The sequence below is a fragment of the Mus musculus genome, chromosome 6 (assembly GCF_000001635.26).
Source record: "Mus musculus strain C57BL/6J chromosome 6, GRCm38.p6 C57BL/6J".
NCBI lineage: Eukaryota > Metazoa > Chordata > Mammalia > Rodentia > Muridae > Mus > Mus musculus.
The window spans coordinates 81706827-81729794 of NC_000072.6; the positions used below are offsets into that span (position 1 = coordinate 81706827).

Below are 22968 nucleotides of genomic sequence, written 5' to 3' on the forward strand. Positions count from 1 at the left end.
AGTTATTGTTCAGCTCGAATACATGAATTCAGTGGGTTGCATCTGTTTGCTTACACGGTATGTTTGAAATATCTCCTCTTAGTCAATTGCCTGTGGAATGCATCACCTCAGGTTTAATGCTTATTCAGTAGGAAAACTGTCTCTTTCCTCTGCTACCTTTACAGAATGGTTTTCTGGGCTGGGAAAAGCTTTTGTTTCTAATTTTCTTTCTCCAACACAGCCAATATAAAGTGGTTGCTATATAGCAGGCATCTGATGAATTTGGCTTAAGGTGTGATTGTGACTTAGATTATCAATAAGAAATGTAAATAGATATTATGAAACAACCCAGTGATACAAAACAAAAGAACAACCATATGCAAAGAACAGAAGAGAGAAAGATTACCTGAAAGGCTTCACAGTATTTCTAGTGATGAGAGATGTAGCTAGGGGAAAGTGGGAAAGCATGAAGATCTGAGCTGGGAAGGAACTCTAGGAAAGAAGACAGCCATGTTAGTTGCTCTTCTCTGTGTAACAAATCCCTGACAAGACAGCTTAAGTGAAGTGCATGAGTTACATTTCTGTTGCTGTGATAAAATATCACTTATCGAAGGAATAAAGTTTTAGCTGATGGTTCTAGATGAGGAGTCCATGATGGTCAGGGAGGCAGGACAAGAGATGGGTCAAGAAGGAAACTTCTTCAGCCACAAACACAAAGCAGAGGGAACACATTGGAAGTGGGATGAGGCTGTAAATTCTCAAGTCTCACCAGAGATGTTCTTCCTCCTGGAAGGCTCCACCTCCTAAAAGCACAACCACCACCCCAATATTTCAATATTTGCCAGCCAGAGCCAAATATTGAAAATGTGAGCCTACTGGGGACAATCTTCATTCAAATGACCACAGAAGGGTTTATTTTATCCTGCAGTTCCAATGTAAGGAAGTCATGGCAACAGCATCTTGAGGCAGTTGATGACACTACATACACACTGTAATAGTTGGGATAACATGGCTTGATAGAACATTGTGACAAAAGGCAAGTTGGGGAGGGAAGGATTTGTTTTGCTTATTCTTTGATTTCACTGTTCATCATTGAAAGAAATCAGTGCAGGAACTCAAACAAGGAAAGAACCTAGAGGCAAAAATTGATGCAGAGGCCATGGAGGAGTACTTTACTGGTTTGCCCTTCATGACTCAGCCTGCTTTCTTATAGAACCCAGGACCATCAGCCCAAGGGTGACTCCTCCCACCGTTTAATTGGTCCTCCCAGATCAATCACTAATTGACAAAAATTTTCTACAGCATTTCCCCGTAGCCTAAGCTTATGAAAGTATTTTCTCAATTGAGGTTTTTCCTCTCAGATATCTATAGATTCTACCAAGTTGACATAAAACTAGTCAGGACATAGTCAGGAACCAGAGGGAGGTGACTCCTGATGTGTTCAGCTTAGTTTCTCCTTTTTATTGAGTCCAGGACCCCAGTCTATTGGATAGTGCCTCTCATAGTTAGGGTGGGTCTTCCTACTCCAGTTCACCAATTCTAGATAATTCGTTACACAAATACTCAGATGGGTGATTCATGATTCTAGACCCTGTCAAGTTGATAACATTAGCAAGCGGCAGTGAGGCACAGAGGACAAATAACCAAATGGCTGGGTATATTTTCTATTTTGAGCTTTATCAAAGAAAGGGAAAGATATATTATATAGTTGGAGGCAACTATAAAAGCAAGGGTGCCATTGCTGCATGTTTCAAAATCTAGAGGGAACATCCCTAACTACGTCCCTACTCTACCCAGGACATAACCTCACAACCAGTTGGAAGCTTATGAAGATGAAGAATTAGCATTTTTCAACCTACTTTCAAGAATCAGGTACTAGTCACTAAGTTGTTAATCATGAGATTTACTACAACATGAAATGCTAGCCTTGCAACAGAAACTGGGGAGGAATATCATCAGTAAACTCCTAGAGGCAGCACTTGTCCAAGGACCTGCAGCCAATAGAATTGGAAGAGCTGAGACACAGTGTTCTTTCCATTGATGTGATAAATATCAAGACTGAAAAGAACTTGGCAAGAAAAGGGCTATTTTGGATTATACTTCTAGGTCACAATCCATCACTGAGGAAAGTCAAGACAGGAACTCATGGCAGGAGCAGGAGGCAGAAACCAGGAAGGGAATGCACTTTCTGGCTCCTTCACTTACTAACTCCTGCTCAGCTAGCTTTCTTCTATAGTCTCAGACCACCTGATGAGGAATGACGCCATCCATGGTGCACTGGACCCTCCTACATCAATCTTCATCAAGATAATGCCCCCAAGAACATGCCCATGAGCCATTTTGAATAGAACAATTCAATTGAGGTTTCTCTTTCCAGGTAACTCTACATTGTGCCACATTGACAATAAAACCTAACCAAGATGGCCATGAATATCACTCAGCTCCTACCAAGCCAAGAGAGGGAAAATATTCATAATATCAGCGAGGTATTCCAATCAGCCATAAATATCAGCAGGGCAGGAGCCTGTCAGCCACTCCACCTGCAAAACTTGCCTGACTTCCAAAATCCACAATGCAATTTGAAAATCCTTATATGTATACCCTTATCTACCCTACAGAAATCCTTGTACATGTGCATAAAACATTTCAAAGTAGAATTGTCTATCATTCTGAATTGGGAAGAAATGTAACTCCCAAACAGAGAAAAGTAGAAATCAGTACAGCAAAATAGCAATTTGCAAATATTATACACAAAATAATTTGATTGTCATAAAAAGTAGTGTTTCTTCTTTTTAATTTTTAAAATTTTATTTTGTGAGTTTTGTATGAGTGGGGGTTGGGGTCAGGTCAGTCTCACGTGTTTTCATCTATCACTCTTCATTTTGCTTTTTAGGCAGGGTCTCTCATCAAATCTACAACTCACTAATTGGCTAGTAAACTCCACGAATTCTTATGTCTTCACTGTGGGAACAGTACCAAGAATGGGGGATAGAGGAATGAGATGTGATGGAGTCGCATGACAAATCTCTGGAATCACACTCCCACACCCCAGAGACCAACATCAGGGTGCACATCTGAGTTTATTGCGCAGCACATAAGCTTATATACAGTGTTTGAGTCGATCCCAATCCCCAAAGAAAGCCCTGCCTGATGAGGTAACCCAGAAGGAGTGGGGGGAGCATCATCACCTGTTAGTACTTCCATGAATATGGGAGAAACAACCACCGCCCTGGCTTCAGTCCCTGTTAGCTGTATCACACGTGTTCGGGGAGCCATCTTACGTCTAATGCCACGTGCTACAGATCAGGACTCTTCAAGAGGTTGCAAGAGCCTGTGGTACTCGCTCTCCATCCCACTTTTCCCTTCATGAGGTTGACCTCCACATTCCACACACTTCATCCCACTGTCAGTGAGATTAGAGGTATGCACTGCCATGCCTGGCTTTTATGTTGGTGCTGGGGATTCAAACTCATGACCTCATACTTTCACAGCAGACACTTATCTAACTAAGCCATCTTCCCAATCCAACAGTGATATGCTTAGGTTGCACTTTTTATGGACTTGAGTGGCTGAATATCCTGTGTGCAGCATAATGAAGTTTTTCTTCCTTCTGTACTACTAACATATGTCAGGGTGAAGCTACTCTGTTGTAATATAAATAGTAAAATAAACAATGAAAAGGAGTGCCACTGTGACTTAAGAAGGAATAGTCTGGGGTAAACAACATGGTCAGCAAAATGGCCATGCTTCTCACTATTCAAAGCCAGGTTTCTCCCAAGGCACTGTCTCCCATCCACCTGAGCATGGCTGCATCTTACAGTTCAACTGTGTAATGTCCTTGTCCAAAAGGGCATGTGTGAAGCCCTAAGTGGCAGACTTTGGAGTGGAAACTATCATTCTGTCTGAGAAAGCACTCTCATGCCCACACCTATCAGTGTCTGCTGTGGGTAGTCTCAGCAGGTTCCTGTGAACCCAGCCTCAATTCCATCACCATGGTATGTCAAATGAGCTGTGGTGGGCAATGAGCGATACCACACATACCTCACGGCTTCTACAGCAATGAGCTATAGCATTTTTAAATATATTACAATTTCCTCCATTGTGCTTCTATTTCTAATCAGAGTCATAGCAATAACACTCATTCTTTCTTGGGTTTTCCTGGCTGTTTCTTGTAGTCATTTTGTTTCGTCTCTCTCATTTTGGAATTCTTCATTTCAATTTCTCAGCCAGTTCCAAATATCTCCTTGATTTATATTTTCAGGTACAGCCCTTTGGTAATTTGCTTTCTGGTTTCTTCCACGTCTGCAAATGCCTCTCCGAGGTTCTTGCACATGAATTATCTTTGGCATGTATGCAGTACTGGGGTCACAATGGTTCTTGCTGCAATGCTTCATTGTCTGCTGGAGCTGACAAGTTCCAAGGGGAAGTTTGATTGTCAGCATGAGAACTTTCTGCCTTGAGAAAGGAACCTCAACATATCTAAATTCGGATCCCTTCCATTAACATTACCCTTCAGAAAATTCTGCATTTTTCCCATACTCATTCCATGCTCAGGCATTGAATTCTCTTATAGTTGACCTCCTACATGTGTTCATCATAATTATTTTCAATCCCAGCTATCATTTATACATCATTGTTCACTCCCATCTCAGTCCCGGGGTTCACCTTTACCCTTCTTCTGTAGAAAGCAGTTTCTGCAAATATACAGCCTCATAGGTGGGGAAGAAAATGTTTTTATTTTGTTAAAATTCAGAGAATAGAAGAGATCCAATATGGTATTTTTTGTAGAATAAAGCATGAATCTGTACTTTTTAGTATTCTTTTCTTTATCTGAATGTGTTTCCTCTTCTTAGGTGCAATACCTTTTTATGTGTTTGTAAAAATACAAAATAAAGTTTCTGAAGTTCCCCGGCTCCACATACTAAGTTGGCTTCCTGGAGAGGGTTTGCTCCCATACTTTAAATCCCTTTCTGATGAAGAGCTGAGATGTTTTAATCTGCCTGTTTATTCTTCTCTGTTTGTTCAGCCTTAAAATATAAGTGACTGTTGGTGGCTGGGAGTGGGTGGGAATCATGTATTGTCCAGAAGTTGGAAAGAAGATGTTTCTGAAAGATTGCCTTAGCCCCTTCATCAGTTCTTTGTGGCTGTACAAGAAAAAGGCAACTGCATCGGGCATTGCTGTGGTCTCTTTCCACAGAGTGGAGCAGAACTGTGGGTTAGGAGTGAAAAAGAAAATGGAGGGAGAGGAAAAAGGCAACTCAGACTCTGTTTGCAGCAAAGTTTCTTTCTCAAGTCCTCCCTTGAGTCACAAAATAAGTACAAAAACCATCCCCCTCACCCCGGCTCCATTTGCCTTAGGCAGGGCTGTGTGCCAGCTTCATTCACTCTTACAGAGATCATCCAGAAAACACCAAAAGGTGTAACACATTCTTGCTGCCCTCTAAGAAGTGCTCTGTTTACCTAGTAAAAAAATACATTTACAATTCTTTGTGCAATATATTTTTCTATTTATATAAATGACTTGTCCCAATGTAATCCAGGTAGGCCATTGCATGGAACACTGATAAAGCAATGCGTGAAGACCCTGCTCTATATAACAGAAGAGAACAATCTCTCTCTCTCTCTCTCTCTCTCTCTCTCTCTCTCTCTCTCTCTCTCTCTCTCTCTCTCAACATATATGTGTGTGTGTACATGTGTGTATGTAGATAGATAGACTGAGATAGATAGATAGATAGATAGATAGATAGATAGATAGATAGATAGATAGATAGATAGATTAGAATGACTTACAGGCTGTGTTCCCAATAATCAAACAAAGGCTGGCTATGAACAGAAAGTCAAAGAATCCAGAAGTTGCTCAGCCCACAAGGCTGGCTGTATCAGCTGGTCTTCAATAGATACTAGAATCCCAAAGAAGTAGGTGCTAATGCTGGTGAAGCTATGAACTTGTTAGCAAGGCAAGAGCAATAATGTGAAGAGAAAAGTCTCCTTCTCCTGTGCCCTTATATGAGCTTCCAGCAGAAGTTGTGGACCAAGTTAGAGGTGTGTCTTCCTACCTCAAGACCCATATTAAAGTCTTGTGTATTCCTGCCTTAAGACCCAGATTAGAAGCAGATCTTCCTGCTTCAAATCAAGCAAGATATCTATCACTGGTGTATCCCTCCTGTAGCAGTACAAAGTTAATCTGCTCTAAGCTCCCAGCGAGTGCACTTGCCTCTCTACACCTACCAGACTTCTCTGGATTTGTGAATGAAAAGACATACACACACACACAACCTTTATATTTCAATATGCCTTAGCTAACTCAATGGCTGGGCCACTCCTGAACCTCCACATGGCTAAACCAAACTTCCCTCCGACATTTCCAAGTCAACATTTGCTAAATCTATGCTCTATCTTTGCCACCCCAGATCCAATTGGAAGAGTGGCCTCTGGGGCCAATTTCCCAGCTTCTTCTCTGGTGGCAGGCTCTTAAGGCTGATCTCTCTGTTTTCCTGTCACGGAGATTCTGTTCCTTCTCTCCTCTGTGTTTCTTGCCCAGGAATCCTAAAAGTTCCGCCTCTATCCCCCTGCCCAGACATTGACTGCTGGCTCTTTATTGATTAATCAAAAACCAATTAGGGACAGGGACTCTCAGCATCTGGACATGTAGATTCTTGTATGATTCTGGGAGCCGAATTAAGACAAAGCATTAGAACCAATCCCCTACACCCTTCACTTTTGGATTTTAGTTAACTCCAGATGTTGCCATCCAAGAATAGCCATATACCCCACTGACTGGGCAGCTATTTCCCTCTCTCATGAGAGAGACTCAGTGCCACTCAGGAAGTAAAGGAAACTTGGAGCTCTCAAGAAGCTCCTGAAACTTACAGGATTCACAACCCTGGTTTACCCCCTTCCTCCATGATATATAAACTATAATAATAACTGAGTAGAGAAGACTCTCCAATAGTCCAGCTGGCTGCAGGTCATGAAGAGAGCTCTAAGATGCAGCATTCATGCTGGGGTGAACATTTTAGTGAGGCAGTTTTCTTTGACTTTTACATGCTCCTGTGGGTGACCCCCAAGAAACTAATTAGTTCAGCACACTGAACTTGGTCTGTTATCTGTGTCCTATCTGGAGTGGACAGACTTTTGCTCATATCTCCAAAATAAAAGGCACTATCCCTGCCTGCTGTCTTATACTAGAAAGCTGGTAGGTGTTAGATTCTTTATGGATTGAAAAGGAAGTTCAGATTTTGTGAATCTCAAATGAGATACAGCCAGGCGGGTACAATGAGCGCTTACCTGAGAAGAGGAGTGGGGAGTGAAGCTTTGGATGGCTGTGGGAAGATGCCGGCTTCAGCCAAATCTCTGCACTGTGCCCTGAGCAGGTGCTAAGATCACAGCAATGTTTTAAGCTTTTCAAGTGCACCCCAGCTCACTGGGACTCAGCCACAGGATTGGATGTTCTCTACCTACCCCCGACCCCAAGCCCTCCTTTCACAGAGTAAGAATACATACCTCTGGGGTAAAGAACCTTCATGGAGGTAAAAATGCTCACCTTTAAGCTGAGGATGGAGAAGAGTGAAACTCTTCCGATATTTGCATATTTCAGAACTGTGAGAAGCGGACCGACTCTGAACTTCTGCCTTCTCACTCAGAATTACATACACGTGTTGGATGTATAGCCCAGACCTAAGGGGCCAAACATCCCCACTGTTTGCAGCCCCTTGAGGTCATCCACTCAGCACCGAATGTTTGGACCACGATAAGGAGACATCTCCATTGGTCAAGCACTTGCCTGGCAAGTATAAGGACCTACATTTGATCCCCACAAAGTGGGGTGCAGTGACAGTGGCATGTGTGTAATCCCAGCAATGGTGAGATGGACAGGGAGACAGGTGACCCCCTGGTTCTCACTGGCCAGATAACCTAGCCTACTTGATAAAGGTCCAAGCCAATGAGAGACCCTGTATTAAAAAAAAAAAGTGAAAGATTTCCTTTCTTGAAGAACAAATATTTAACATTATTCTCTGACCTCTAGACGCATAGGTATACACACATGCGCCCACAGACATACACTCATATGTATGCACACATACACACACACACACACACACACACACACATTGAAAATGCAAGTAGATGTCTGTCAGTGTTTGTTGACACTTCATACCTCACAGCTTGTCTCAGAATCTTGCTCCAGTCATTGTCTGTCACAGCTTGTGTGTGGCACTCTGTTCAGGGTTACACTCACGCCAGTTCTGGCTCCTCCACAGATTCCCTGCTGGCTGGGACTCCTTCTGCAGCTTGTCTACACTGCTTCTTGCTGAGATGCCTCTGGCAGATGGAGGGCACGCCTCCTTATTCTGCAACTTACACAGAATTGTTCCCAGGCTTTTCGAGTCTCTTGACCACATCTGGGAGATTTAGGGTGGGAGCAGGGTTTAAAAGCACTGGGTCAGTCCACTTTCTTGACTCAGACTCCTGAACATTTATTTTAAACTCTTGTCCTGTGGATCCTGACAGCCCATTTACAGTGTGTTAAGTGCGGGTGTTTGACAGTCAGCATTTGTATTGTGGCTCTTGGGCCTGATTTACTGAAGACACTATGAAACTGAGATAGAGAGAATATAAAAGCTGGTGTTTCACAGAACCGGGAATTAGAAAACCTGAGTTCCTGTCTTTGACACTGTGTGGGTCCGTAACTCAAGGACAACGACTTTATCTCTGCATCTCGGCTTCTGTCTCCTGTGGATGGGAGAATGCACAGTCCAGTTGTGGAAAACAGCTTTAGGCAAGCAGCTGTGGAAGGCAGGGGTCCGTGAATTCCCATGAGCACTTACGTCAGCAAAGGCCTCTTTCGTGCAGCCCTATAGGCCTCTGTAAGTGAGGAGAAGCCTATTCACCACCCGGCACAAAGACAGCTTGCCACCTGCCATGAAGAAGTGAAATTTTTAAATGTTTTCTCATCTTCAAACTTCTGTCATGATAAATACTCTGATCGGATAGACACAACACACTCCTATCGAACTGTGTACTGTTTTTCCAACTTCCATCCTGCTGAGAAAGACCTATAACAACAGTCAATGGTCCAGAAGCACACCCTTGTTATTGATTACATACTTCAAATCCCAAAGGAATGTTAAAGGAAAAGTATAATTCTGGAACTAGAAATCTGATTCCTTCCTTGGTTTGAGGGCAAAAACACCAAGCAACAGTTTCCCACGCGGCCAGCTCCTGTCTGCTCCGATGATCCCTCAGAGGCCAGACTAGGAATGGAGCCTACATTTCTTCCCTGACAATGTAGCTTGGCTACACTGCAGCCTTGTTATTAACTACTTTCCTGTCAGCCACATTCATGTGTGTTTATGTGAAGTCCAAAAACTAGCAACAGTTATTGCCAATGATCATCTGTGTTAATCAGAACCACTAATCAGGAAACATAAAACATACTCAAATCCCATTGTGTACGACAAGCAAGATTCAACCACGATGCAGACAGGGGGGGAGGGGGGGGATCCTGTACTGAGAAGTGCTTTTCAAAGATTCTCCCAGTGGTTTTGGCCATGAGAAGAAAAAATAGAAACCATTTGCTGCTTATCTTTGAAGTCTGAAAGCAACAGAAACGTGAAAAAAACAGGTCCTCCACCAGACCTGCCAGCCATAGAGAAGACAGCACATCCGACTGTTAATTTAGATACAGATTTTTTTCCACTGTTTTCAACTGAAAGTTAAATGCAGAGAGTCTCAGAGCCTTTCTTTTGTCTATGAATACCAGCTTCAAAATGATGGCCCAAATTCAAAAGAGTGATTCAGCCGTTCTAAGGCATGCTCACCGCTGCTGACAGGAGCCTTGATAACCCAAGGATTTTCCTAACAAATCTAACTCAAAGGGGAAAATGTTTGGAAAGAAGAGTTACGGAGTTTTATTTGTGAAAATCTGACTGACTGGAAATTTTAATCTGCAAAGCAATTTGGTTTGTTCATTTAATGGTGTCTTTTTCTGCAACTGGGTAATGTTTTCTTTGGCAAATGGTTGCTGAGAACATCATATTATATGCTGCTTCTCTGAGTGTTAACAAATGGTCCCAGTTGGCCTTCCATCCCCAGCATCTAATATGGAAACATCTGGATCCTAGTGCCAGGGCCCTACCACCTCCTCGGACTCCACAGGCTGCTCCTGCCTACCCTACCCACTCCCATTCAGCCATCTGGAAACTACAGCTTCAAATTGTCTTCTTATGATCTGCCATCCAGGTAGAAAAAGTTGGGGACTTTTGTTGTAGATATGAGTATATTGCTTACTTTTCTCATTAGTGTCACAAAATACCCAACAAAAGCAAACTTGGGGGGAGGTGTTTTGGCTCACAGTTTGAAGGCTTCCTCTCCATCATGGCAGGAAAGGCATGGTATCAGGAGCTACTCACCACATTGCATCCTAAGTCAGGAAGCAGAGAGACATAAATGTTAATTTCCAACTCAGTTTCTCTTTTTTATTCACCAGACCATAGTACGGTGCCACTCTCAGGGTAGGCCCTCCTACCTCAGTTGACTCATTCTAGAGACTCCCAAAGAGATATTCTTGGGTGTTTGTCTCTTGGATGATTCTAGATGCTGTCAAGATCAAACTTAGCATTAGCCATCACACATGTGAATTCAAAGTGGTTGTTTACACAACAAATCCTGTAACAAAACCTGTGGCCTCATTATTCCATATGCCTAGTCACTAAATTCAGTTCACCTGAAGATATCTTTACAGTAGTGGAGTATTCATGTGGGATGCTATTTGATAAATACTACATTATATTAACCAGGAGTTAGCCTATAGACTATCACATTTATAGCAAAAAAAAAAAAAAAAAATGATACCTGGTCAAGTTGACTGTCTGGAGCTCACTCCAGTGCCTCACCTTGTAGGCAATCCAGTGATAAAAATTAGAATTCTAATTTCTACTGTTTCACAATAAATATCGGTCATGACAGGACAAGAGAATCATAATCTCATAGAAAACATGTGAAGTTGAAAATGCGATAAATTCAGCCCCACGTATACCAACATTAAGTCACTGTGTGATGCCTGGAAGAGACATGGCTCAGTTTCACATCTGAAAAACTGTTTATGTAATTTTACTTCTCCCATTGACCAGGAGCTATGTGAAACCATTAATGTGAGATCAACCTTTTTAAAGTGATTCAGAAAACAGCATCTCCATCTAACCTTTGGGAGAATGTCTTTCATTCCCCAAAGAATTTCATTGCTTATGACCCTCCATTAAATACCTTGCACTGTAACTCCAGTCGCTAAAAATTCTCTGAAATAAAGAATTGCATGTTTATAATACAAATAAATTTGGAAAATAAAAGTATTGTTTTAAATGTTATATATAATTTCCTTTTGAAATGGCAACTACTCAAGAAAAAAATTATTAGAGGAATAGACAAACAGGGAGTGTTTTCTCTCTTGTGAAAGAGTTGGATTTAACAAAGATATTTTAATATAACTTTTTCATGATATATTATAATATTAACATAGGCTTAAGCACAAGAGTTAAGAGGAAGACAAAGGCACTCAGGAGAAGGAAGACATACCCAAGAGCAAGGATTTGAGCTTCTCAAAACAGAGTCACAGAAAATAGCACCAAGCTGTGTATAAATAGGACTCCTCAGGAAAAGTGGGGGACTGTCCTCTTGGATGGAAAATGGTTAGAAGGTAGGACGCCAACTACAGGAGGAAGCTGAGCGATTGGATTGTATAATGTTATCAAAAGAGAAAAAGGAGCAGAATACACCCCAGAGAGTACACCACCAAGAAACACGCTTGATGTCACAGTTTGCCTTGGCCTAATTCTCTAAGAGAAGCAGAGAATCCTGTTTGCTCAGTTGCTTAATTAGTTGGTGTTTGTTGATGGAATCTCCACAGCCCAAGCCTTCACATTAAGCATGCAGTGTCTCTGATGAAATGAAGACGCCTCTGATCATGAACACAGCTTACTCAGGGGACGGTTGACTGTGGCTGCACAGGTAGATGAGGTAGGCACAGTTAGAGATGAGAATGCAGCAGAAAACATCCTCCAGTAACGGCTGCAAAGAACATGTAGAGCAATGTCAAATTTGAACCTTGAATACCTGAATGTGTGGCCTTTCTAAATAGACCAGAAAGTCGACCATGTCTTGTGCTCACTACACCAACTGTCTTCACCCTGGTGGAAGATGTCTGAAAATACAGTCTTGCAGGCCTGACAAGGGTGTTTTTTATATGCTGGAATCTTCAAGGGAGCAGAAAACAAAATCCTAATTCAAAGGTGGCTACACAGTTACAATATATTCAAATCAGAGGGGCTTCTTAGAACATTCATGAGAGGACAGCTGGTGCTAACCAACACTTCTTGAATCTGGAGGTGTAGGTAGTGCAGTGGTAGAATATGTCTTTACCTAGCACATGGCCCTAGATGTACTCTCCAGTGCCAATATCATGAAAACAATTTGGAGAGATTTTTCCCAAAAGTCACTTACTCAAGATGCTTTTGTTCATGTGATAATTAATATAGCCTCTATCGTGAAGAATAGCTTAAAAGTATCTGTGTATCTGGAGCAGAAAAGATGAACGTTAGGGAAACAGCAGTTTCTTCTCTTTATGGCTACTACCAACTGCAAATACAGGAAGGCTAATGTGTCGTCATTGAAATGAGTGTCTCCTCCTTCAGGAGCACAAGAAGTTTCAACGTACAGGGCGCTGTGGCAGCTGCTCACAGATTTCGTGGAGGACCTGGTTATTTTCCCTGCTGTTCCATCCCTAGTGCATGGGCTCTGGTCCTACATGCATCACCATTCAGTGATTACAAAGCTTCAACTTTGACCATCCCATTGCATCCAAATAGTAATGAAGAAAAGAGAGAAAGAAATAGACCCAGGTACCCTCTTCTGAGAAACAGCATCATTGTCTCAACAGCGGTAGCACAATGCCATAAAGTGGATGGCTTCAGCAACAGAACTTGCCTTTCTGATGTCAGGAAACCAGGATTAAGGAGCACTCACTTCAAGGCTTATAGCCAGCCACCTTTACTCCTTTCACTATGCACCGGCATGGTCTGCTGCTGAATCAATAAATCTCTCTCTCTCTCTCTCTCTCTCTCTCTCTCTCTCTCTCTCTCTCTCTTTCTCTCTCCCTCCCAGGTCTTTATAAGAGCACCAATTCCATCATGAGAGCTGCACCTCATGACATCATCTAAGCCTAATCACCTTTGCATAGTCTCTCTTCCAGACTGTCTCCCTGAGGCGCTAGAGGTGCAGTTTTGTGGACTTGGCAGATGGCATTTGCCTCTCACTCAGAAAGAAGAAAAGCAACCTGGGAACAAGCAGTGGAATTCAGCTTAACCTCAATAATAAGGACAGGTTCCTGTGAACCGACAGTGAGAGACCAGAGGGAAAGAGTTAATGGGGCGTGGTCCTTCCTTTAGCAATGTTAGGGCCATAGTAATATAGAAATAAGAAAGGAAAATAGAACCCTGTGGTTAAGGAGCAATGTATGTACCCTTGCCCAAGTCAACTTATTTACCTGCACTTATTTACTCCTTACACTACTGACACTGATTATAATTATAATGTCCTAAAAGCTTGCCAGGCTGAAGAGCTAGGGAGGTGGCTTGGTTGGAAGAATGAGTGTCCAGCGTGCACAAAACCCCACAAACCCAGCCTGGTGATGCACACCTGTCATCCCAGCACTCAGGAGGAGAAGCCTCAAGGATCAGAAGACAGGGTCATTGTCATCCACCCAACAAGTTCATAGCTAACCTGAAATGCTGGAGACCTTATCTAAAACACACAGAGAGACAACAACAGCAACAATTAGAATGACTTCAAAGGTTTCCAAGGCAAGATGGGAAACCGTCTTGGAGCCCCTAAATCCACTCCACAGCACAGTGCCCCTCTAAGTAAACTTTTATCCTGAACTATGACAGTTCTTTCTCAATATCATCAGAGGCTCAGTAACAACAAAAGCACTTATTGGTCTTAAAACTTATTAAGGAGTCTTAATGACTTCAATTTTGCATTATCTCATTGAATTTACAAGCTCACATCAAGAGGCAGAGGTGCTGTTTAATAAAATGATGCGTCTCAGGGAAGCAATGAAATATTTCTCATTTATAGTGAGAAGAGTAGCGTTGAAAGCATAGCTAGTGTCGGTTCTTTCTCAGTTGTGATTAAAATCTACTACCAGTTCCTTTGTACAGGGAATCCTAGAAAAATACTTTTCCAATTCTATGGTCAAGGAATGAGGCTAACACTGGCTATCAAGAGTTCTGCAGGGCCCTTTATTATGTGGAGCTCTTATGCCTCAGGGGCTAGAGTGAGACAACCCTGTATCTCAATACAGATAATAAGAGTCTGCTTTATGATAGTACTCTCCTGCACTTTGATTTTCAAATAATGCTTAGAAAGAAATTAAAAATAAATTTCAAAAATGGAGTAAAGAAAGCAGATCCTGTTGCGGTTGCAGAAGCAGAGTGCACACCTATGCGTGAGTCTGCCCAGAACATTCCTTTTTGCCAGTCCTGCCAAATCTGACCCACAGTAGGGCTTGTTAGATCAAAGTTCCTTTGAGCACTTGTAGCTTCAGAACAACAAATCTTTTCGTCCTGACTCCTCACTAATACATCAGTTTCTTTATGCAGAAAACACCTTCAATGTAGTTACTGAACAGCAGCTCAGTGATGACCCTGAGACACGGAGATAAGTCAGACATCATGTTCAAGATCAATGGGGCAACAGACACATGCCTTTGTCCAACCATAGCCTTTCAGTGATACAGGCAAGTTCTCTGACACACAGCTAACTATTTCCAGTTATGATGGCTTTTCAGGAAAAGTTCAGCCCTACTATCTCTGAGGGAGGTCTACCATTCCAAAAACTTCCTAATGCTAGAGATGTGACTAGAGGTTAGGAATGCGGGCTGCTCTTGCACAGTAACTGTATTTGGTTGTTCACACCCACATGGTATTTCACAAACATCTGTAATTCTAGTTCCAAGGAATCTAACAGTCTCTTTTCTGTAGGCAATGGGCACGCATACAGTGCACAGATATACACACAAGCAAAACATTCATAAGCCTAAAATCCATTTTTTTAATTTTAAAAAATAACTTCATAATATACTCTAAATGATAGTCAACGCTACTCAGGTAACATTCGGTCAAATCTTGCATTTTGCTAGCTACTTCCTCCAGTAATAACAATCGCCAAAATATCTAAGTAAGCCTCAGTATTCTGTTTAACATAAGCCTATAAATAAATACAAGGAAATCCACTGTAGTAGTTTAAATAGGAATGGTCCCATAAACCCATGTATTTAAATGCTTGGCCCATTAGGAGTAGCACTATTATGAGGTGTGGCCTAGTTGGAGGAAGTGTGTCATTGCAGGTGTGGGCTTTGAGGTCTCCTGTGTTCAAGCTAGGTTCAGAGAGGTACACAGTTACCTTCTGCTGCCTACTGACCCCAGTGGAGAACTCTCAACTCCTTTTTCAGCACCATGTCTACCTGTACCCTGTGATGCTTCCCATCTTGATAAGAATGGACTAAGCCTGTACAACCACTCTGGAAATCAGTCTGGCGGTTCCTCAGAAAATTGGACATAGTACTACCGGAGGATCCAGCAATACCTCTCCTGGGCATATATCCAGAAGATGCCCCAACTGGTAAGAAGGACACATGCTCCACTATGTTCATAGCAGCCTTATTTATAATAGCCAGAAGCTGGAAAGAACCCAGATGCCCCTCAACAGAGGAATGGATACAGAAAATGTGGTACATCTACACAATGGAGTACTACTCGGCTATTAAAAAGAATGAATTTATGAAATTCCTAGCCAAATGGATGGACCTGGAGGGCATCATCCTGAGTGAGGTAACACATTCACAAAGGAACTCACACAATATGTACTCACTGATAAGTGGATATTAGCCCCAAACCTAGGATACCCAAGATATAAGATACAATTTGCTAAACACATGAAATTCAAGAAGAATGAAGACTGAAGTGTGGACACTATGCCCCTCCTTAGAATTGGGAACAAAACACCCTTGGAAGGAGTTACAGAGACAAAGTTTGGAGCTGAGATGAAAGGATGGACCATGTAGAGACTGCCATATCCAGGGTTCCATCCCATAATCAGCATCCAAACGCTGACACCATTGCATATACTAGCAAGATTTTATCAAAAGGACCCAGATGTAGCTGTCTCTTGTGAGACTATGCCAGGGCCTAGCAAACACAGAAGTGGATGCTCACAGTCAGCTAATGGATGGATCACAGGGCTCCCAATGGAGGAGCTAGAGAAAGTACCCAAGGAGCTAAAGGGATCTGCAACCCTACAGGTGGAACAACATTATGAACTAACCAGTACCCCGGAGCTCTTGACTCTAGCTGCATATGTATGAAAAGATGGCCTAGTCGGCCATCACTGAAAAGAGAGGCCCATTGGACAGGCAAACTTTATATGCCCCAGTACAGGGGAACACCAGGGCCAAAAAGGGGGAGTGGGTGGGTAGGGGAGTGGGGGTGGGTGGGTATGGGGGACTTTTGGTATAGCATTGGAAATGTAAAGGAGCTAAATACCTAATAAAAAATGGAAAAAAAATTTAAAAAAAAAAATGAATGAACTAAGCCTCTGAAACTGTAAGCCAGTCCCAATTAAATACTTTTTTTTCCTCTTTAGAGGAGTTGCTGTGGTTATGGTGTCTCTTTATAGCAATAGAAACCCTAATGAAAATATCCACCTTACTATGACATAAGTTGAATCAAGGCCAAATTTCCCTGGAAGGAGAATTTTTCACATCTCCTTCACAATCAGCATTCGCTAAGATTAACTCACTCATTTACTTATTTACTTTGGTTATTTGTTGATTTTACATTTTTATTTTTTCCCTATGTGCTATGTGTTCATGTGTATGGATGTTTGCATGTATTGGGGCACATGTTTATATGCTAAGATACATATGTGTACTTATTTATGTAGATGCCCAAAGATGACATCAGGTAAGTCTCTCTTAACAGCTCTCCTCTTAGTTTACTAAGGCAGAGTCTCTCAGCTGACCCTAGAGCTTGCCCATTATCTAGTCTGTAGCCAGCTTACTCCATGGTGCCTTGTCTTTACCTCCCAAGTGCTGGGGTTATGGACAATAGCACAGAGAAATAAGTGACAAAGAAAGATTTTGAGGGTTGAAACTGAACAAAATTTACAGAAGAGCTCAAAAGGACACTGCAGACAGGGCCCCAGGACAAATGCCCTTCTTTCTTGCAGAGTCACCACAGAGCCATCATTGATATAACAGCCTGACTTATTTTATTATGGGGTCTAGGGATCCAAACTCTAGGCTTTACATTCATAAAGCAAACACTTTCCCCACTGAGCTATCTCTGGTCCCAGTTTTTATATCTCCTGTCTGAGGAACATCATTTCTCTAACTCTAAATTGTGGAGTAGAAGAAGAAAGGGTGAAGAATAGAAAAAGAAACAAGTTTAGTGCGATGAAATTGAAAAATGGAGCAAGGAAAAGAGCAGTTAATGAACACTTTTTTAGAACTATGCATAAGATAAGAAAAGGCAGTATAGTGTCGTTGGGGCAGCTCACTTATACAAAAATCCTGAATTTTACAGAGTTTAAGAAGCAAAAATGTCAGTTTGTAGTTGAGAGGGAAAAGCTTCTTCATCAGTCATGTGTCTCGGGCCTTCACTGTGGCCTTAAAACCCACCTCTAAGATGTAACTCTGCCACATTTGTTTATCTGACTTTGTAGTCACAGGACTTCAGAGACTAACTTAGAAGTGGGTGGCAGCATCCAGCTGAGAAGGGCAGTAACAGAAAGAAAAATGAGAAGTGACAGCTGAGTGTTGACGAACATGAGGATTGAAGGATGATCAAAAATAGACAGAAGAGCTCAAAAGAACACTCCAGATGGGGACCCAGGACAAACACCCTTCACTCTCACAGAGTCCCTGTAGGGCTATGATTCATATGACAGCCTGGCTTATCAAGAACAGCTTGAAAAATATTTAATACTTTGTTAACATGGGGGTATATGACAATGCAGATAAAATAGGCTTTGAAACATTATAAAAATAAGGAAAATGTCATATGATGATGGAGGAGGACTTGGGTTTGAGTTAAGTTTCCGTTCTGCCCTCCAGTAACTTGGGGTAAGTTAAGTATGCCTTGTGAGTGCAAGTCTTTTCTCTGCCAGCTTAAATTAGCATATCAATAGTTGGTTCTTACAGCTATTAAAGGACCAAATAAATCAAGACTAATTACAACCCTAACACCAGGCCCCAGAGTGGGGCTCTCTTCACTTCTCTTAAAAGAGTCAGCTTCAGTGACCTAGGAAGGGCATCCTGAGAAGAACTGGGCCCCTAAAATCCCTCATCAAACCACTCAATATTCATAGAAAGATTTACATAAAATATTCAATTAACCAAAAACTGTCCAAAATGATGGATAGACTGAGGTAAGAAGCTCCACCTTCATGGGCACCGCCATCCTTGGGCTGAAGGCCTGAACTGGAAAAAACAAAATGGTTGAAAGCAAGCATTCATCACTCTTGGTTCCTGACTCCAAACACAAAGTGACTAGCTGCCGCTCAACCCTGCTGCCATGCTCCCCTCCATGATAGACTGTATCCATGATAGAACTGTGAGGAAAAAAAACAAACCAGAAAAACACATTAATTAAAAAAAAAAAAAAAGCAAAGCAAGCAAATAAACAACAACAAAGACAACAACAAAAACCCTTCCTTCCTTAAGTTGCTTTTGACAGGATTTTATCATGGCTACAAGACAAATAACTACAATATCCACCTCCTATTCCAACATGTGGTAAACCTATTTTTTAATCCACTTGAGAGCCTTGCACATGCTAGGCAAAAGCTTTACCACTGAGCTGTAGTCTGTGCCTGATAAACCCATTGGTAAGTCCACAGATGATCACCTTGGCTTGCTACTTCAAGTGTTTAACTGTCTTCACTCAGTGTTGACCCTCTTTCCTCCAAGCTCTTGTGATTTGCTAAACATCTGAGCAATGATTAAAGAAAGATGTCCTGCCATTTGGGAGGTTCCTTGTTGTGCCGATCACATCTTAGTTCTACAACAAGCGCTGCTTCTCAGCATCTCTCTACCTTCTCATTCCAGAGGCGCAGCAGTAAGCTTATTTCCTTGCATGTGGAAGCCGGTGTGCATGTACACTTTGCACAGTTTTTAGAAACAAAGAACCAGGAATGGAGAGAAGTCCATATTCTCCTGTCAGTTAGCAGCAGAACATTTTGCACTCTGGTGTGATTTGTAAAGGAGTGGACACTTAAACTAATCCACTCACTTCAGAGAAAAATGGTGTTCCTTATCGCTCCCTTGTGAATACTGGATTTAGCATTATATTACTGTTGAGCAAGTGTGGGGTTCTCTAGCTCTCACACAGGCAAATGATAGTCTTTATTCCAAAATCCAGCCAAGTGCCTATTAGAAAATGGTCACATATCTGTTCATGTGTTGAATATAGAAGTTTTGCAGTATGTGCTAGTTAGGGTTTCCATAGCTGTGAAGAGACACCATGACCACAGCAACTCTTATAAAAAGAAGGCATTTAATTGGAGCTGCCTTACATGTTTAGAGTAACTATACTAGAAAGAAAAAAATGCTAGAAAAACAAACAAAAAACTAGATAGCTCCTAAAGCTAGACATACGTATGTCCTGACTCTTCCTGGAGAATGTATACTAACCTATGTTTATATCAACGGCTCACTTTGATATTGTCACACTCAAATGACCAGGAGTGAAGATTTCCAAGAAACGGCACAGGTCCATTCTGAGCAATCCATATGATCGTGCTGTGGTCTTATTTAAACGCTCCATGCTGGGGATGTGACTCCGAGGAAAGAGTGCCATACAAACCTAGGTTCCTGATTTTTGGTTCCTAAATGCTTGTAAGCCCAGTGCTAGTGAGACAGACCCATGGTCCCTGGAGGCTTGCTGGCCAGACTGCCTAGCGAAATCAGTGGGTTCCAGGCCAGGGACATTTGAGAGCCTGTCTCAAAATACAAGATGAACGACAAATAACACTCAAGGGTGATCTCTGACCTCCACATATTTGCATGCATATCTACACACACACACACACACACACACACACATGAGCTCACAAGCTCACACACACATGAGAAAAAAGCAAAAACTAGCATCTCAAATTTAATCTTGGAACTGAAGAGATAATCCAGCTTGGAAAATTCTGACCCTTCTGTTTCCACTTATAACCCTCCAACCTCAGAAAAACTAAAGAAATTTATAACTATTCAGCACATGCATTTGTTCGGGGTGTTTGTTGTTTGTAAGTGTGCCAACTGTCTTGATATAATGGGTAAGGAGTCCAGAAGGAAAAATAAGGGTCTGCAGATGGGAAGGCTGGCCAGTCACCTCTCCTGTTCCCTCTCCAAACTTGTTGACACCGTACATTCTATGTGGACTAATTAAGTGGATTTGAGAATCTTATTATGTATCCAAATCAACTCTTACAAAGGAGACAAGTCACTTTGAAAGATCTCTGCAAAGAAACTACAAACAAAATTCTAGTCACGCAGCTCAGGAGACTAACAAGGACACTTCCTGCTTCTACAGTAAGAGCCCCTGCAGTGTGCTACTAAATGAAACAATGGTCACCTAAATGGCTTTGACAAAAAGTCAGCTCAGATCAGTCAAAAGTCCTAAAGAGCCCATTTGAAATACAAATTTGCATCTTCAGTCATCTCTAATATAAGTCACTGCATGTAGAGTGTGCCAAGAAAACTAGAAAATTATTATAGTCTCAAACCACGATGCTTACCAAAAATGTCGGAAGATATAAAAGCTTGTTTCATTTACTCTCAGCTTCTTACTCTTGTTTGGGGTCATATAATGTACAATATATGTAGAATGTGCACAAAGATACATATACACCTAACATGCAAACCCAAAGCAGATGAAAGGAAATGAATCCCTGTTTTCCCACTTTACCCGCTGTTTCACTTTCCATGGTTTGACTTGCCTGGCAGTCTGAAATAGTCAAAGGAAAGCTTTAGAAGTAAACAACCCTTACATTCTAGAATACACTTTCTCCCAACTAGAGTTGCACACAGTTGTGCCTTCCCACTCAGTCTCACTCGGGACACATGTCCTCCCTTCATCCAGCACGGACGTGCCCTGTGCACTATCCTTCCTCTGTCTGCTGCTACCAGCCATCTTGAGTATTAGCTCAGCTAACCTAGTACCAAGTGCTTGTGCTCAAGTAGCCACTTGTATGTGACCCCAAAGTGCAAGGTGAGAGTTGCAGACAAGAATCCAGAGCAAGAAACATGGAAGGACAGATGCAATCTAGGTGCATGTGGCAACCACGGAGTGGTATAGGAAAATACACAGAATACCTAGGACTCACCCCCACCCCCGTGGTTTCAATCACCCATGCCAAGGCTTGCAAAACTCCACCATATTCAAGTAAGGAAGGACTCCTGTAAACAGATAGGTTAAAAAAATAATAATTTTCTTTTCTTTTCTTTTGTACTGTCAGAATACATAATCAAAGAGTTCCTATACCAACACTGCCAAAGGTAAAAGCATATACACAAGTCTAGATTCCTGTTATTAATCTTTCAAAAGCCCAGAGAACTCTGGCAGATGTACCTAAAAGGAGGTCAGCCAAAGCCATAAGCACCCAAGCAAGATGCCCCTTCTCTTGCCACACCAAGGTAACAGGAGTCTTCCATCCTCTTGAGTTGTCTTCTTCTTTGCATAGCCAAAGTGGGGAAAGGAGTAGCCTGGGCCTCGGATTTAATCATGTATTACCTGTGAAAGGGAATTACATTTTGAAAACCAAGAATATTAAACACAGCTGAAAACACGCTGTGAAAGAGCTGTGGTTTTGAGGCATTCTCCAATGCAGTCTATTGAGCTAAAGCTGAGCTCAAGGGGAGAGGTGGTAGCAAGCCACAACAGAAGCTCGCCTCACTTAAGACTTGCCCCTCCCAAGCCATAGTCATTGCCGCACTGCCATGGAGCTGAACAAACAAACAAACGTTTGGGTTGTTTTTGTTTTCCTGCACAAAACCCAAATATCTTTGTGGATAGATTATATTGAGAACAAAGATTGAAGCAGAACACACACACACACACACACACACACACACACACACACACCACACACACACACACACACACACACACACACACACCACACACACACACACACACACACACACACACACACACACACACACGTATGTTGAGTACCTTCTGTGTGACTGGGATCCTGCAAGTTTGCCCGTCTCATGTTCATCAGATCTACAGTGCACAGATGAAAGGCTAAGGCTGGAAAAGAGCAGCCATCTCAGGCAAGGTCACACAACACAAGTGAAGTTCGACTGGAGGTCTGTGAACCCCAAGATGGTGTGTAGGTATGGATGTGCTCATGCACAGGCCCATCCAGAGGCAATCCTTTGTGTCTGCCCCACTCCACCTCCTGGGACAAATAGCCCTTCCCCTCTCCCTTGTTCCCTTCCCCCCTCCCCTGTTCCTTACTTACCCTTCCTCCCTTGTCCTCTATCTCCTGTCTTGGTCTCTTATTCCCTGCCCTTTGTCCCTCTGAACAAATAAACCTCCTTTGTGCTAAGAACTTGGTCTTAGGGTACCGTCAGTTGGCACCAGTCCCCTCAACAGCAGCGAGCCATTGTCCCTGACTTTGTAGCTGGGTTCTAGGGATAGAACTCAGACTGTCATGGCTGCAGAACAAACACGTAGCAGTTGAGCCGCCTCCCTGACTCCTATTCAGAATCTTTGTTGAGCTTTATCCTCTGAAACAGAAGTCTCTGTCATGACTGACCAAGACAACTCTATTTATCTCCTTGCATATTTGAACAATGAAAGCAAGTATTTGCTATTTGCCAAGCACAGAGCTACTATCTCTACATGTGTTACTATTCAATTCTCATAGCAACTT

The 22968-nt window shown here is 42.2% G+C and overlaps 2 long non-coding RNA genes across 2 annotated transcripts; both read right to left on the reverse strand.

The window, feature by feature from the left end:
* Positions 1 to 390: 390 nt before the first annotated feature.
* Positions 391 to 9374, reverse strand: Gm38839. The gene is made up of 3 exons (XR_869189.1): positions 8808 to 9374; positions 8138 to 8712; positions 391 to 471 (listed from the first exon to the last, which is right to left on the reverse strand). It is a non-coding gene; the product is annotated as a predicted gene, 38839 (long non-coding RNA).
* A 2260-nt stretch (positions 9375 to 11634) lies between these two features.
* On the reverse strand, positions 11635 to 22501 carry Gm32223. Its single transcript, XR_377775.2, has 3 exons — positions 22263 to 22501; positions 21657 to 21818; positions 11635 to 12045 (listed from the first exon to the last, which is right to left on the reverse strand). It is a non-coding gene; the product is annotated as a predicted gene, 32223 (long non-coding RNA).
* Between the last annotated feature and the right edge of the window lie 467 nt (positions 22502 to 22968).